Consider the following 13,835-nt stretch of genomic DNA (forward strand, 5'->3'; position numbering starts at 1 on the left):
AGAAAAATAAGAAGAGCCAGTAACCTCTGTCATGTCTGTCTATACTGGCTATACTAGAGACTAGGCAACTTCTCCTTGAGTTAGACAAAGAATTCTTGGTTGAGCTAAATTTGTTACGTCACTTTTTCATCATGAATGGGGTTCTTGGCAAATACTGGAGTGGTTTGCCATTTTCTCCAGATCATTTTACGCAAAGAAGATTTAAGTGTTGTGCATTTTGAAGTGGACTTAAGCCCTGGGAGATTCCATCTCCCAGGACTCTACTGCAACTTCCTCTGACACCTCCCACTTCCTTTATGGGAGGTGTCAGAGGGAGAATAAAAGAAGAGAGACACAAGTTTTGGCTCCTTTTTCCCCTGAACCTGGGTGGAGAGCTTTGGTCCTTGCATAGCTGCCAGAGATCTGACTTTCCCAAACTTTCTTTTCCTTGCCTAACCTTAAATAAACCTACCTAACTTTCTATGGAATCTAGCTTGATTTAATTTAACTCCCTTGCCTACCTATAAGAAGACCCTGGTCAAATTCCCTAGAGGTGCAGGGGGGTTACTTTCCTTCCCTTTCCTTTTCCCCCAACACATCAGTGTCTTGCCCAGGATCACACAGCTATTATCAGAGGTCAGATTTGAATTCTGGAAGATGAGTGATCCTGACTCCTGCTGCTCTACTTGAGTTGCCTTGCTCTCAATGGGAAAGCTCCTTCACTATTGTCCAGTGTCTATATTCTATGTTCATCTTCTGTTTTGTGTTTTGCTATGGTTTGGAAAAATTAATTGGTTAAGTGTGTTCATTGTAGAATTGGTATTTGTGAGGGAGGGAGCCAAATCGAACAGTTGTCAGAAGTTAGCTTGAACAACAATACTTAAAGGATCATATAAATATAAATCTAGCCTGGCACTTGGAGACCAGGATGGCCAGGCTTCTGGCCCCAACCTCCTAACAATAACTGAAGGAGAAGAATTGGTGGTAGGGGAGATTAGCAAGGACTATTCTGGGAAAAGTTAAGTGGCACAGCAGAGAGCACTGGGTCTGGAGTCAGGAAAAGCGAAGTTAGAATCTGCTTTAAAGCATTGTGTTACCCTGGGCAAGTCATTTCTGTTTGCCTCAGTTTCCTCATGTATAAAATGGGCTTAATAATAGCATCTATCCCTCAGGATTGTTCAAATGAGATAATAATTGTGAAGCACTTAGTACAGTGCCTGGGCTCATGGTAAGGACAAACCATTCTAGACTAAAAAGAAATAAAGGCCATAGGATAGATCATTAGAGGTAAAGTTGTGAAGGACCTCAGTCATCAGCAACATGGATAAATGAAAATTACTTTGCAAAAAGTTTCCTCTGAAAGCAGGGGTGCAAATAGGAGCTCCCATAGATAAAATCTTGACTTATAGGGAAGCCTCTCCCTTTCAAGGTGACATACTGAGACTTTATAGAGAACAGACAATTTTAAAAGTACAGTGAGTGGGAGGCAAGTAAGGCTAGAGAATCTGGTACAGTGCTTTTATAAAACAGGCCTTTCCACTCTCAGAGGATGTCAGTAGGCAGCTCTTTTGTTTTCAGGGCTTTTGTGCAGCCAGAGATTGTCCTGATAACTCTCACTTCCTTGCAGTCTGAAGGTAGAAATCATTGGTTTCAAGGCTGTATAGCCCAATTTCTTGCCTCTGAGATCTAGAGTTAATTTGTTTTTTCCTTTACTTCCTTTATTTCCATCTTTAAAAAAAGTAATAATATGTGGCTCTTATAATTCTTCCACTGAATTGCCCAGAAGAGTTTTCTGATAGCAGTGGGACCTCCTATTGATGATTAGCAAGTGTTGAAAATGGCTCCTGCTGCAACTTTGGAATTGACAAGTCATATCCCTGGACCTGAAGACAAGCAATCATGCAAATAAAAATGAAAAGTAATTTCCACCAAACTACTGTTGTTTGACATAATATGCAGCATCTTTATGAAAGTGATCCATAGGGAAAGAGCCAGTATTTATTTATTTATTATATATATTTAGACATACCAACTTTCAGGAACATAAATTAAGTCTAATTCAGAGCAAAGGGAAACTATTCTTTCTCAGGTCCTGGGCATGGGAGGAATAGGAAACATTCAGGAAATGTCAAATTTCAGGAAAACTATAGGATAAACCATGCCCCCGGGTCCCTTCCAAAAGACAATAATTCTCTTTTTTAAAATAATATACTTTTATTTTGTTTTCTCTTTGATATTGCTATATACATTTCCCATAGAAATAGAAGGTATAAAATCTCCAAATTGGAAGGCACTTCACAGGCAAATATCATGATACAGTGGAAGAAGTATTGTACTGAATTCTAATACTCCTTAAGTCACATACTACATATAGGACTTGAAGGAAGTCACTAGACCTCAGTTTTCTCAACTATAAGATGAGGAAGTGGGACTCACTGACCTCAAAGGTCTCTTCCAGCCCTAAATCTATGACCCTGTCAGATCATATAGTCTATCACACTTGAGCAGGAATCCCTTTACTTTACACCCAAGACATTTAAGTGCTTATCCTGATGCCAGTGTATCATCACATAGTCCTCCAATACTTCCTAATGCTATGATAAATACTTTTAATTTGGACTCAAATAGATTCTTATAACATAATTATGGAGAAAATAAATTAAGCCATTCAAAGTTCCTTTGTCAGAAGAATTGCTGATAGAAAAAAACTTCATATTTATTTTCCATTTTTGATATGGAAATAAGTATGTGCTTATCATCTGCAAGCATATTGTTTACATGTCAATTAAATTCACACTGCCTACAAATGGTTTAATTATACTACTGTTAAGGGCTGGAAAATTATAACTGCTGGGCTTCTGATATTCATTCACAGATGTCAAGCTAAATTACAGGTGAAGGAAAAACAACCATCTCATATAATCAAGCTATAGTAGTATACACAATCCATAAAACAAATATAGGTATTGCTTTTTGTTTGTTTTTGTTTTTTCCCTACTCTTGGGAGATATTTAGAAAGAAAAAATATTTTCACTGGAAAAATTAATCTTTGGGGAAAATATAGTTGTATTTTTTAAAACTATATTTTAATATTCTTTTCTTTTTTGAGTTCCATATTCTCTCCCTCCCTCCCACCATACTCCCAACCACTGAGAAGACAATGGCATATCAACTATAAATGTGAAATCATGCAAAACATATCAGTCATATTACTAAATAAATAATAAAGGGAGAAAAAAGATGATTTGCCTTTAGAATTGTCTTAGAGCATTGTATTGATCAGAGAAGCCAAGTTTTTCACAGCTGATCATCATTACAGTATTGCTGTTGCTGTGCACATTGATCTCCTGGTTCTTCTCCCTTCACTTTGTATCAGTTTGTATAGGTCTTCCAATTTTTTTTTCTGAGATCACCCCCTCATCATTTCTTATAGTACATTTCTTATAATACTCCATCACAATCATAAGCCACAAAAGTTTAGCCATTCCTCAAGTGAGCACTCAATTGCCAATTTTTTGCCACCAAAAAAAGAGCTGCTATAACGATTTTTGTGCATGTAGATCTTATTCCTTTTTCTTTGTTTTCTTTGGGGAAGAGACCTAATAGTGGTATTGTTAGATTAAAGGGTATGTGGCTTTATAAATTTTTGGATGTAAGGGTAATTTTAAGGTTGTGACTTAATCTAAATTAATTTGGTTGCCAGAGAATATCCCAAATAAAATACCCAAGTCAGTTTGGAAGTTTTATGGTGGTTTAATTAATATAGAGGGAAGGAATTAAGGAGAAGAGAGAGGAAGAGGGTATAGGATTTTTCCCACCTGGCCTCTGCCACGAGGTCCTTGAAGATTAGAGGCTTTCCTAAGAGAATAGTGTTTGGAAGGTAAAGGAGAAAAGAATCAGCCTAAACTCCAAGAGAGCTCAGTGAAGATGTCTTACTTGAACTAGGCTACTAAGCTTCTCCCAGTATTGTATAAGGGAAACTCACTGCCAAACCCAGACAATAACTGCCATCACACCAAGATGCCAAGACACTCAGCACGCTCCGCCAGCCACCTCTCTGCTAAAAGAGGCTGGAGAGAGGAAGTGACACGAAATATATAAACTGTTTTTACATCATTTTCCTGCATCTCACATATACCAATGGTAGCTTAAGCTTGACTTAGGACAGCCCAGGGGGTTTGTCAGTTGCTTCTGATTTTTCATTTGCTAGCACATGTCTGTCATAGGCCATCCTTCTTAATACTTAATCCTTAAGTAGGGGAGTAGACATTCCTCTTTTGTTAGCCTAAGCAGGGTAGAATAAATCTAAAATTCACATGGGTATAATTCTAGTTTTTTCTCCAGAATGATTACACCACTTCACTATTCTGCCAACAATTTGTCATTGCTGATAGATGTGGTAACTAGAATTATTTCAATTTATCTTTAATTAATAGTAACTTAAAGCATTTTAAAAAATATAACCATAGATAGCTTTGATTTCTTCTTATGAAAACTTCCTGTTCATATCATTTGACCATTTATCAATTGAGGAATAGCTCTTATTTTTATAAATCTGACAGTTCCCTACATACTTGAGAAATGAGTTCTTTAAGAAACTTTTTGTAATTTTTTTTATATTCATTGTCTATTGTGCCTTTTAGCAAAATGTAATTTCCCTGCTTATCTCTTTCAATTAGGGCAGTTTTGTCTTTTGCTTTGTCTGAGATCATGATTGCCATCCCTGCCTTTTTCACTTCACCTGAAGCATCATAGTCTTTACTCCAGCCCTTCATTTCAACTCTGTGTCTTTCCATCCTAAATGTGTTTCTTGTATACAACATATTATTGAATTTTTCTGGTTCTAATACATTCTGCTATTTAATTCTGTGAGTTGGTGACTCATCCTATTCACATTCACACTTATGATCACAAACTGTGCATTTTCTTCCATCCCATTTTCCTCTTTATCCTTCTCTTTCTCTTTTTTTATCTTGTCCCTCCTCAAAAATCTGTCTTACTTCCACCCACTGCCTTTTCCAATTTCTCCCCCTTACCATTCTCCTCCCCTTAATCCCATATCTCTTATTCCTTCTCCTTCTATTTCTCTTTTGGGTAATATTATATATATATATATATATATATATATACTCAACTGAATGTGTGTATGTGTGTATATGTCTACAAGTGCTTCCAATGTAGTATGATCCTGGGAGAGATGTAGCCACTAATCTCCTGGCCTGTGCTCTGGTCTTTGCCCAGGAAGGACCCTTGTTTTCCCTGTACCTGATAGTACTTGTAATGGTGCCTAGGTCCCCTCTTACCCAACAGTCATAAGTGCCAGTGCTCTTCTTGGCACTAGAATTGTGACCAGAGACCCTGATCTCTTGTGATTGATCATGAACATTCTTCATCTTAGATTTATGACCTAGAACTCCTCATGGGCAATAGAATTAGACAACCAGTGCTAGCAGTAAGCCCCCTAAAGTCTCCTTTGTACAAGTATCTACTTGTCTGACTCCTTTACTATCTATCTCTGGTCTAAGAGCTCCCAAAGCTGCTGCTGCTTCTTTAAGGCCCACCTGAGTGTTGCAGACTGCTCCTGAGTTGTCTTAGGCAGGAAAAATATGTCTTTCTGATTTTTTTTTTGGTTCTGTCACTAAAATTTTATATGAAATGTTAATTTAAAGTTGTATGGTAAGGAATACTGAAAGACTTCAGCTGAGTCCTGTCCTGTCCTTCACCCTTTAGCCTCTGCCAAATGTAAGAATTTTTAATTTTTTTTTAATATATTTTATTTGATCATTTCCAAGCATTATTCGTTAAAGACATAGATCATTTTCTTTTTCTCCCCCCCACCCCCCCTAGCCGACGCGTAAGTCCACTGGGCATTAGATGTTTTCTTGATTTGAACCCATTGCTTTGTTGATAGTATTTGCATTAGAGTGTTCATTTAAAGTCTATCCTCTGTCATGTCCCCTCAACCTCTGTATTCAGGCAGTTGCTTTTTCTCGGTGTTTCCACTCCCATAGTTTATCCTTTGCTTATGAATGGTGTTTTTTTCTCCTGGATCCCTGAAAGTTGTTCAGGGACATTACACCGCCCCTAATGGAGAAGTCCATTACGTTCGATTATACCACAGTGTATTAGTCTCTGTGTACAATGTTCTCCTGGTTCTGCTCCTCTCGCTCTGCATCACTTCCTGGAGGTTGTTCCAGTTCACATGGAACTTCTCCACTTTATTATTCCTTTTTGCACAATAGTATTCCATCACCAACATATACCACAGTTTGTTCAGCCATTCCCCAATTGATGGGCATCCCCTCGTTTTCCAGTTTTGGGCCACCACAAAGAGCGCAGCTATGAATATTTTTGTACAAGTCTTTGTGTCCGTTATCTCTTTGGGGTACAAACCCAGCAGTGCTATGGCTGGGTCAAAGGGTAGATATTCTTTTGTCGCCCTTTGGGCATAGTTCCAAATTGCCCTCCAGAATGGTTGGATCAGTTCACAACTCCACCAGCAATGAATTAATGTCCCTACTTTGCCACATCCCCTCCAGCATTCATTACTTTCCTTTGCTGTTATGTTAGCCAATCTGCTAGGTGTGAGGTGATACCTCAGAGTTGTTTTGATTTGCATCTCTCTGATTATAAGAGATGTAGAACACTTCTTCATGTGCTTGTTAATAGTTTTGATTTCTTTATCTGAGAACTGCCTATCCATTTCTCTTGCCCATTTATCAATTGGAGAATGGCTTGATTTTTTGTACAATTGATTTAGCTCATTATAAATATGAGTAATTAAACCTTTGTCAGAGGTTTCTATGAAGATTTTTTCCCAATTTGTTGTTTCCCTTCTGATTTTAGTTATATTGGTTTTGTTTGTACAAAAGCTTTTTAGTTTGATGTAGTCAAAATTATTTATTTTACATTTTGTGATTCTTTCTATATCTTGCTTGGTTTTAAAGCCTTTCCCCTCCCAAAGGTCTGACATGTATACTATTCTGTGTTTACCCAATTTACTTATGGTTTCCTTCTTTATGTTTAAGTCACTCACCCATTTTGAATTTATCTTGGTGTAGGGTGTGAGGTGTTGATCTATTCCTAGTCTCTCCCACACTGTCTTCCAATTTTCCCAGCAGTTTTTATCGAATAGTGGATTTTTGTCCCAAAAGCTGGGATCTTTGGGTTTATCGTATACTGTCTTGCTGAGGTCGCTTTCCCCCAGTCTATTCCACTGATCTTCCTTTCTGTTTCTTAGCCAGTACCAAATTGTTTTGATGACTGCTGCTTTGTAATATAGTTTTAGGTCAGGGACTGCAAGGCCCCCATCATATGTGTTTTTTTTTCATTATTTCCCTGGATATCCTTGATCTTTTGTTCTTCCAAATGAACTTTGTTATGGTTTTTTCTAAATCAGTGAAGAAGTATTTTGGTAGTTCAATGGGTATGGCACTAAATAGATAAATAAGTTTGGGTAGGATGGTCATTTTTATTATATTGGCTCGTCCTATCCATGAGCAGTTAATGTTCTTCCAATTGCTCAAGTCTAGTTTTAGTTGTGTGGCGAGTGTTTTGTAGTTGTGTTCATATAGTTCCTGTGTTTGTCTCGGGAGGTAGATTCCTAGGTATTTTATTTTGTCTAAGGTGATTTTGAATGGGATTTCTCTTTCTAGTTCTTGCTGCTGAGCTGTGTTGGAGATATATAGAAAAGCTGATGATTTATGTGGGTTTATTTTGTATCCTGCAACTTTGCTAAAGTTGTTGATTATTTCAATTAGCTTTTTGGTTGAATCTCTAGGATTCTTTAAGTAGACCATCATGTCATCCGCAAAGAGTGATAACTTGGTCTCCTCCTTGCCTATTCTGATGCCTTCAATTTCTTTATCTTCTCTAATTGCTACTGCTAGTGTTTCTAGTACAATGTCAAATAGTAGAGGTGATAATGGGCATCCTTGTTTCACTCCTGATCTTATTGGGAATGCATCTAGTTTATCCCCATTGCAGATGATATTAGCTGTTGGTTTTAGATATATACTGTTTATTATTTTTAGGAATGACCCTTCTATTCCTATGCTTTCTAGTGTTTTTAATAGGAATGGGTGTTGTATTTTATCAAAGGCTTTTTCTGCATCTATTGAGATAATCATGTGGTTCTTGCTAGTTTGCTTGTTGATGTGGTCAATTATGTGGATGGTTTTCCTAATGTTGAACCAGCCCTGCATCCCTGGTATGAATCCTACTTGATCATGGTGAATGATCCTTCTGATCACTTGCTGGAGTCTTTTTGCTAGTATCCTATTTAAAATTTTTGCATCTATATTCATTAGGGAGATTGGTCTATAGTTTTCTTTCTCTGTTTTTGACCTGCCTGGTTTTGGAATCAGTACCATGTTTGTGTCGTAAAAGGAGTTTGGTAGAACTCCCTCTTTGCTTATTATGTCAAATAGTTTGTATAGTATTGGGGTTAACTGTTCTCTGAATGTTTGATAGAATTCACAGGTGAATCCATCAGGCCCTGGGGATTTTTTCTTAGGAAGTTCTTTGATGGCTTGATGGATTTCAATTTCTGATATGGGATTATTTAAGAATTCTATTTCCTCTTCTGTTAGTCTAGGCAGTTTGTATTTTTGTATATATTCATCCATTTCTCCTAAATTGGTGTATTTATTGCCATATAATTGGGCAAAGTAATTTCTAATGATTGCCTTAATTTCCTCCTCATTGGAGGTGCTGTCCCCCTTTTCATCTTTAATGCTGTGAATTTGCTTTTCTTCCTTCCTTTTTTTAATTAGATTGACCAGTACTTTGTCTATTTTGTTTGTTTTTTCAAAGTACCAGCTTCTTGTCTTATTTATTAAATCAATAGTTCTATCACTTTCGATTTTATTGATTTCTCCCTTAATTTTTAGGATTTCTAATTTGGTTTTCTGCTGGGGGTTTTTAATTTGATCGCTTTCGAGTTTTTTCAATTGCATTTCCAATTGATTGATCTCTGCTCTCCCTTGTTTGTTAATATGAGCTTTCAGGGATATGAATTTGCCTCTGATTACTGCTTTGGCTGCATCCCAAAAGGTTTGAAAGGATGTTTCGCCATTGTCATTTTCCTTGATGAAATTATTAATTGTTTCTATGATTTCTTCTTTAGCTAAACGGTTTTGGAGTATCATATTGTTTAATTTCCAATTGGTTTTAGATTTGGTTTTCCATGTACCATTACTAATCATTATTTTTATTGCCTTGTGATCTGAGAAGGCTGCATTCATTATTTCTGCTTTTTTGCATTTGTGTGCTATGTTTCTGTGACCTAATGTATGGTCAATTTTTGTGAATGTGCCATGTGGTGCTGAGAAGAAGGTGTATTCCTTTTTATCCCTATTTATTTTTCTCCATATGTCTATTAATTCTAATTTTTCTAAGATTTCATTCACTTCTTTTACCTCTTTCTTATTTATTTTTTGATTTGATTTATCTAAATTTGATAATGGTTGGTTTAAGTCTCCCACTAGTATGGTTTTATTGTCTATTTCTTCCTTCAATTCTCCTAGTTTCTCCATTAGGAATTTGGGTGCTATATTATTTGGTGCATACATGTTGATTAATGATATTTCCTCATTGTCTAGAGTCCCTTTTAACAAAATATAATTACCTTCCCTATCCCTTTTGATCAGGTCTATTTTTGCATTGGCTTTATCAGATATCATGATTACCACTCCTGCCTTCTTTCTATCAGTTGAGGCCCAGAAGGTCTTACTCCATCCTTTAATTCTGACCTTGTGGGTGTCAACCCGCCTCATGTGTGTTTCTTGAAGACAACATATGGTAGGGTTTTGGATTCTAATCCATTCAGCTATTTGTCTACGTTTTATGGGTGAGTTCATCCCATTCACGTTCAAAGTTATGATTGTCATTTGTGGACTCCCTGGCATTTTGATTGCCTTCCCTAATTCTAACCTTTTCTTCTTCGGCTCTACCTTTTAGTCCAGTGATTTACTTTGAATCAGTCCCCCTTGTCCCCTCCCTTGATGTTTCCCTTTTTAGTCCCTCCCTTTTTGTTCCCTCCCCCTCCCCCCTCTCTTTCCCTCCCTTTTTGTTCTCCCTCTCCCCCTCCCCCCCTTGGTTTTCCCTTCTCCTTACCCTTGTTGGGTAAGATAGAATTCAAGATCCCAATGGATCTGGATGTTTTTCCCTCTCAGAGTTGATTTCCCTGAGATTGAGGTTTAAGTAACCCCCCCCCCCTCTTCCTCTCCTTCTTATAGGAGTTTTCTTCCCCTCCCCTTCCCCTGTGAATCTTTGTGTGAGAACCATTATTCTATTTGGTCTTTCTTTACCCCCTATTTATACATTACATTTTCCCCACATATTAGTATACATAGGTTGATATAAATGTAGTCCTTATAGAAGAGAGTTTGAGTAAAAGAAGATAACATTTTTCCCCTTTCCTTAATATTTACCTTTTCAGGTATTCCTTGCTCTTTGATTTTCGGTATCAAACTTTCCACAGAGCTCTGGTCTTTTCTTTGCAAAAAGTTGGAAGTCTTCTATTTTGTTGAATGCCCATACTTTCCCTTGGAAGTATATAGTCAGTTTTGCTGGGTAGCTGATTCTTGGTTGGAGACCCAGCTCTCTTGCCTTTCTGAAGATCATGTTCCATGCCTTACGATCATTCAGCGTAGAACTTGCAAGGTCTTGTGTGACCCTGATTGGCATTCCTTTATATCTAAATTGTCTTTTTCTGGCTTCCTGTAGGATTTTTTCTTTTGTTTGATAGCTTTGGAATTTGGCAATTACATTCCTGGGAGTTGTCTTTTGGGGGTTTAGTGTAGAAGGTGTTCTGTGAGCTCTGTCAGTGGATGTATTGCCCCCTTGTTCTAGAATCTCTGGGCAATTTTCTTTGATTATATCTTGTATCACCATGTCCAGTTTGGTGTTTATTTCTGGCTTTTCTGGGAGTCCAATTATTCTTAAATTTTCTCTTCTCCCCCTGTTTTCCAGATCTATCACCTTGTCGGTGAGATATTTTATGTTCTCTTCTAATTTCTTGGTGTTTTGGCTTTGCTTTATTAGTTCTTGCTTTAAAGCCTGGTTTTCTTTTACAGTTTGGTCAAACTGGTTTTGTAGATGCGTGAATTTCTTTTGCATCATTTCCCACTTTTCCTCCCAGAGGGCTTCCATCTTTTTGGTCCTTTCTGATTCAAATTCTTCATGGGTTTGTGGAGAGTTTCTATTTCCTTTGGAAGATTTTGGAGAATTTTCTTGTATATCTTCTTCTATCTGCTCTGTATTTTGTATTTTGGCTCCATAGAATGTGTCCAGAGTCGCCCCTTTCTTCTTATTTTTCTTGGTATTTTGGGGCTTCTGTGCTTCTGTGGAGTTTGTCATCTCTGAACGTGGAGGTTTGGCTTTTCTTGTCTTTGTCTGGTGATCAGAGGCTTTAGTCCTGGGCAGATGTTGGTTCTATGAGCGTTCCCTGGGTTAAACTGAATATGCCTCACTGGAACTGGAATGGAAGGGTTGGACCACGAGGCCACACTCTCCCCCTGGCTCGATTTCCGGAAGTTGCCTTCAGAATCCCTGGCCGTGAGGCTGTTTCGTCGGCCTGTGGGGGGATGGGCTGCCGCTTCCCCAAGCTCCGAGAGCACAGACTTTCACTGAGACTTGGCCCGTGAGGCTGTCTTGCCCGCCCTGAGGGTTGCTGTTGTTTTGACCAGCTCTCTGCAGCAGAGGCCCCAGGCAGTAACTTTCACCCGGACCGACCGGCTCTTTGACTGACCGGCTCTTTGCAGCGGAAGCCCCAGGCAGTAACTTTCACCCGGACTGGGACTTGGGTAGAAGACCCTGAGGGTTGTTGTTCCTCAGACCCTGCTCTCTGAGCCCGGCGCGGCTGCCGCTTCCGGGAGCCTTGGACTCTGCGCTCCTACCCCTGAGGTCTGAGGGATCTCGGGTTCTGGCTTTTAAGGGGAGCCGTACCTTTTGAACCGGGTCCAGGTCCAGGAGGAGGGTTCCCAGGGTCTGTGCTGTTGATCGTTTTGAATTTCGGCGCCTTAGGAGCTTCTAGTTTGAGATCGGTCGGGAAGGGTTTTCCGGAGATCTGAACTTCAGCTTTCTCTAAGCCGCCATCTTAACCAGAAGTCCAATACTCCAGAATTTTTAAATTTTTAAAAAGTCCTAATGCCTTTAAATGGATAAACTAAATTCAAGAAGAAAAATCTAGAGTAATGGAGTAAAGTTTATATCACATTTTCCTTGACTCTTTTAAGCCTTCTGTTCATACTGGTAGGAATTTTAGCCACTGAAAATAATAGAACATTTTTTTTTTTAATTCTTAAAACCTTAGATCCCAAGGAAATCACAAATCCCCAAAGATACTTGGAATAGAATTTACATTTAGGAAGACTGCAGCTAATAATTTAGAACTCCTTTTAATCAAACTTAATTAAGTAATAAAGCAACCCCACATCTGAGTATTTATTTTAACATTTTATGGGAAGACTTCTAGTTGATCCTGGCTCTAAAGATACCGAATCCAATTTAGAGTAGAGTATGCATAAGATGGCAGTGAAGTAACTGCTAAAGTTTTCCATCAATAAATCAATTAAGTAATCAATAAGCATTCATTAAGTGTTTATTATGTGGCAGCCATTATGCTAAGCCATGGAATAAAAATGATGGTAACATGACATCTGCTGTCCATAATGCCAAGATAAAGGAGATTCCTTTTGCATCAGTCACATTCTGAATCCAATGGTAGACCAATTTAAGGGAAGTATGGCGCTAGTACCTCACACTTGCCAAACTTCAAGATGCTCCTAGTGGGCACTTCAATTATAGCTGGCATGGGGCTAACATAGAGAGCATTTCTCCTCATTAAAAACCTGCCTACTGTCACAATGATTCTCTCCATTTACTTGGCACATAATAGGCACTGAAGTTATATTGATTATTTAATGCTAGATCATCAAGAGTGCCCACTAGTTGAGTTCACAATATCAACTATAGTTCTTAGAAACTAAGTCCCATTGTGTCTCCCAATGGTCTACCAAATGAAGTCCAAATTCCTTGCCTTGACATTTTAGGTCCTCCATAATCTGGTGCCAGTTGACTTTTCCAGATTTGTTATTCAACTACTCCCATACATGAATCTTCAACTCTAGCCAAATAATAAGATACACTGATGAGTTCATGATCTCATTTATGTTGGTACTCTTGCCAAAGATACAGATTGCAAATCATCCATATCTTTTTCTTCTTAAAAAAAAAAAAACAGCACATACACCAATATGCCTTTTGTCTTAGAATTAATTCTAAGGTTTAGATCCAAGGCAGAAGAATGGTTAGAGCTAGGCAACTGGTGTTAAATAACTTTCCCAGAATCTCACAACTAGGGATTATATACTGTCAAATTTGAACCTAGGTCCCTCCAATACCAGACCTGGCTCTCTACTCACTGAGCCACGTAGCTTCCCCTCTATCCATATCTTCTTATCCTATACAACTCTTGTCTATATCTTTCCCATAGAGGCTACCTATTATTCTGAGGCTTTTGTCTAGTTCTCTTAATGTATAACAGATCATTAATAATAGATCATTAATGGATCATCTCTAGATCTTGGCCATATGACACCTTCTTTTCCAGACATGTATCTCTAATGATATTCTTTAGCTATTTCTCTTGAATAATTCCTAGTTAGTGATGTGTTATAGCCTACTTACACCCACCATATACTTTCCCTCCACCTCTGTGTGACCTTCAACTTTAATTATTCAACAATAATGCTATTTCTTGACAGAGCTATACAACATTCCCAGAAAAAAATCTTTGGGATTTCTGCAATGTTGTTGTTTGTGGATGACAATTGTTGGCTGCACAAAGTTCT

Source organism: Monodelphis domestica, chromosome 3, assembly GCF_027887165.1.
Source record: "Monodelphis domestica isolate mMonDom1 chromosome 3, mMonDom1.pri, whole genome shotgun sequence".
Taxonomy (NCBI): Eukaryota; Metazoa; Chordata; class Mammalia; order Didelphimorphia; family Didelphidae; genus Monodelphis; species Monodelphis domestica.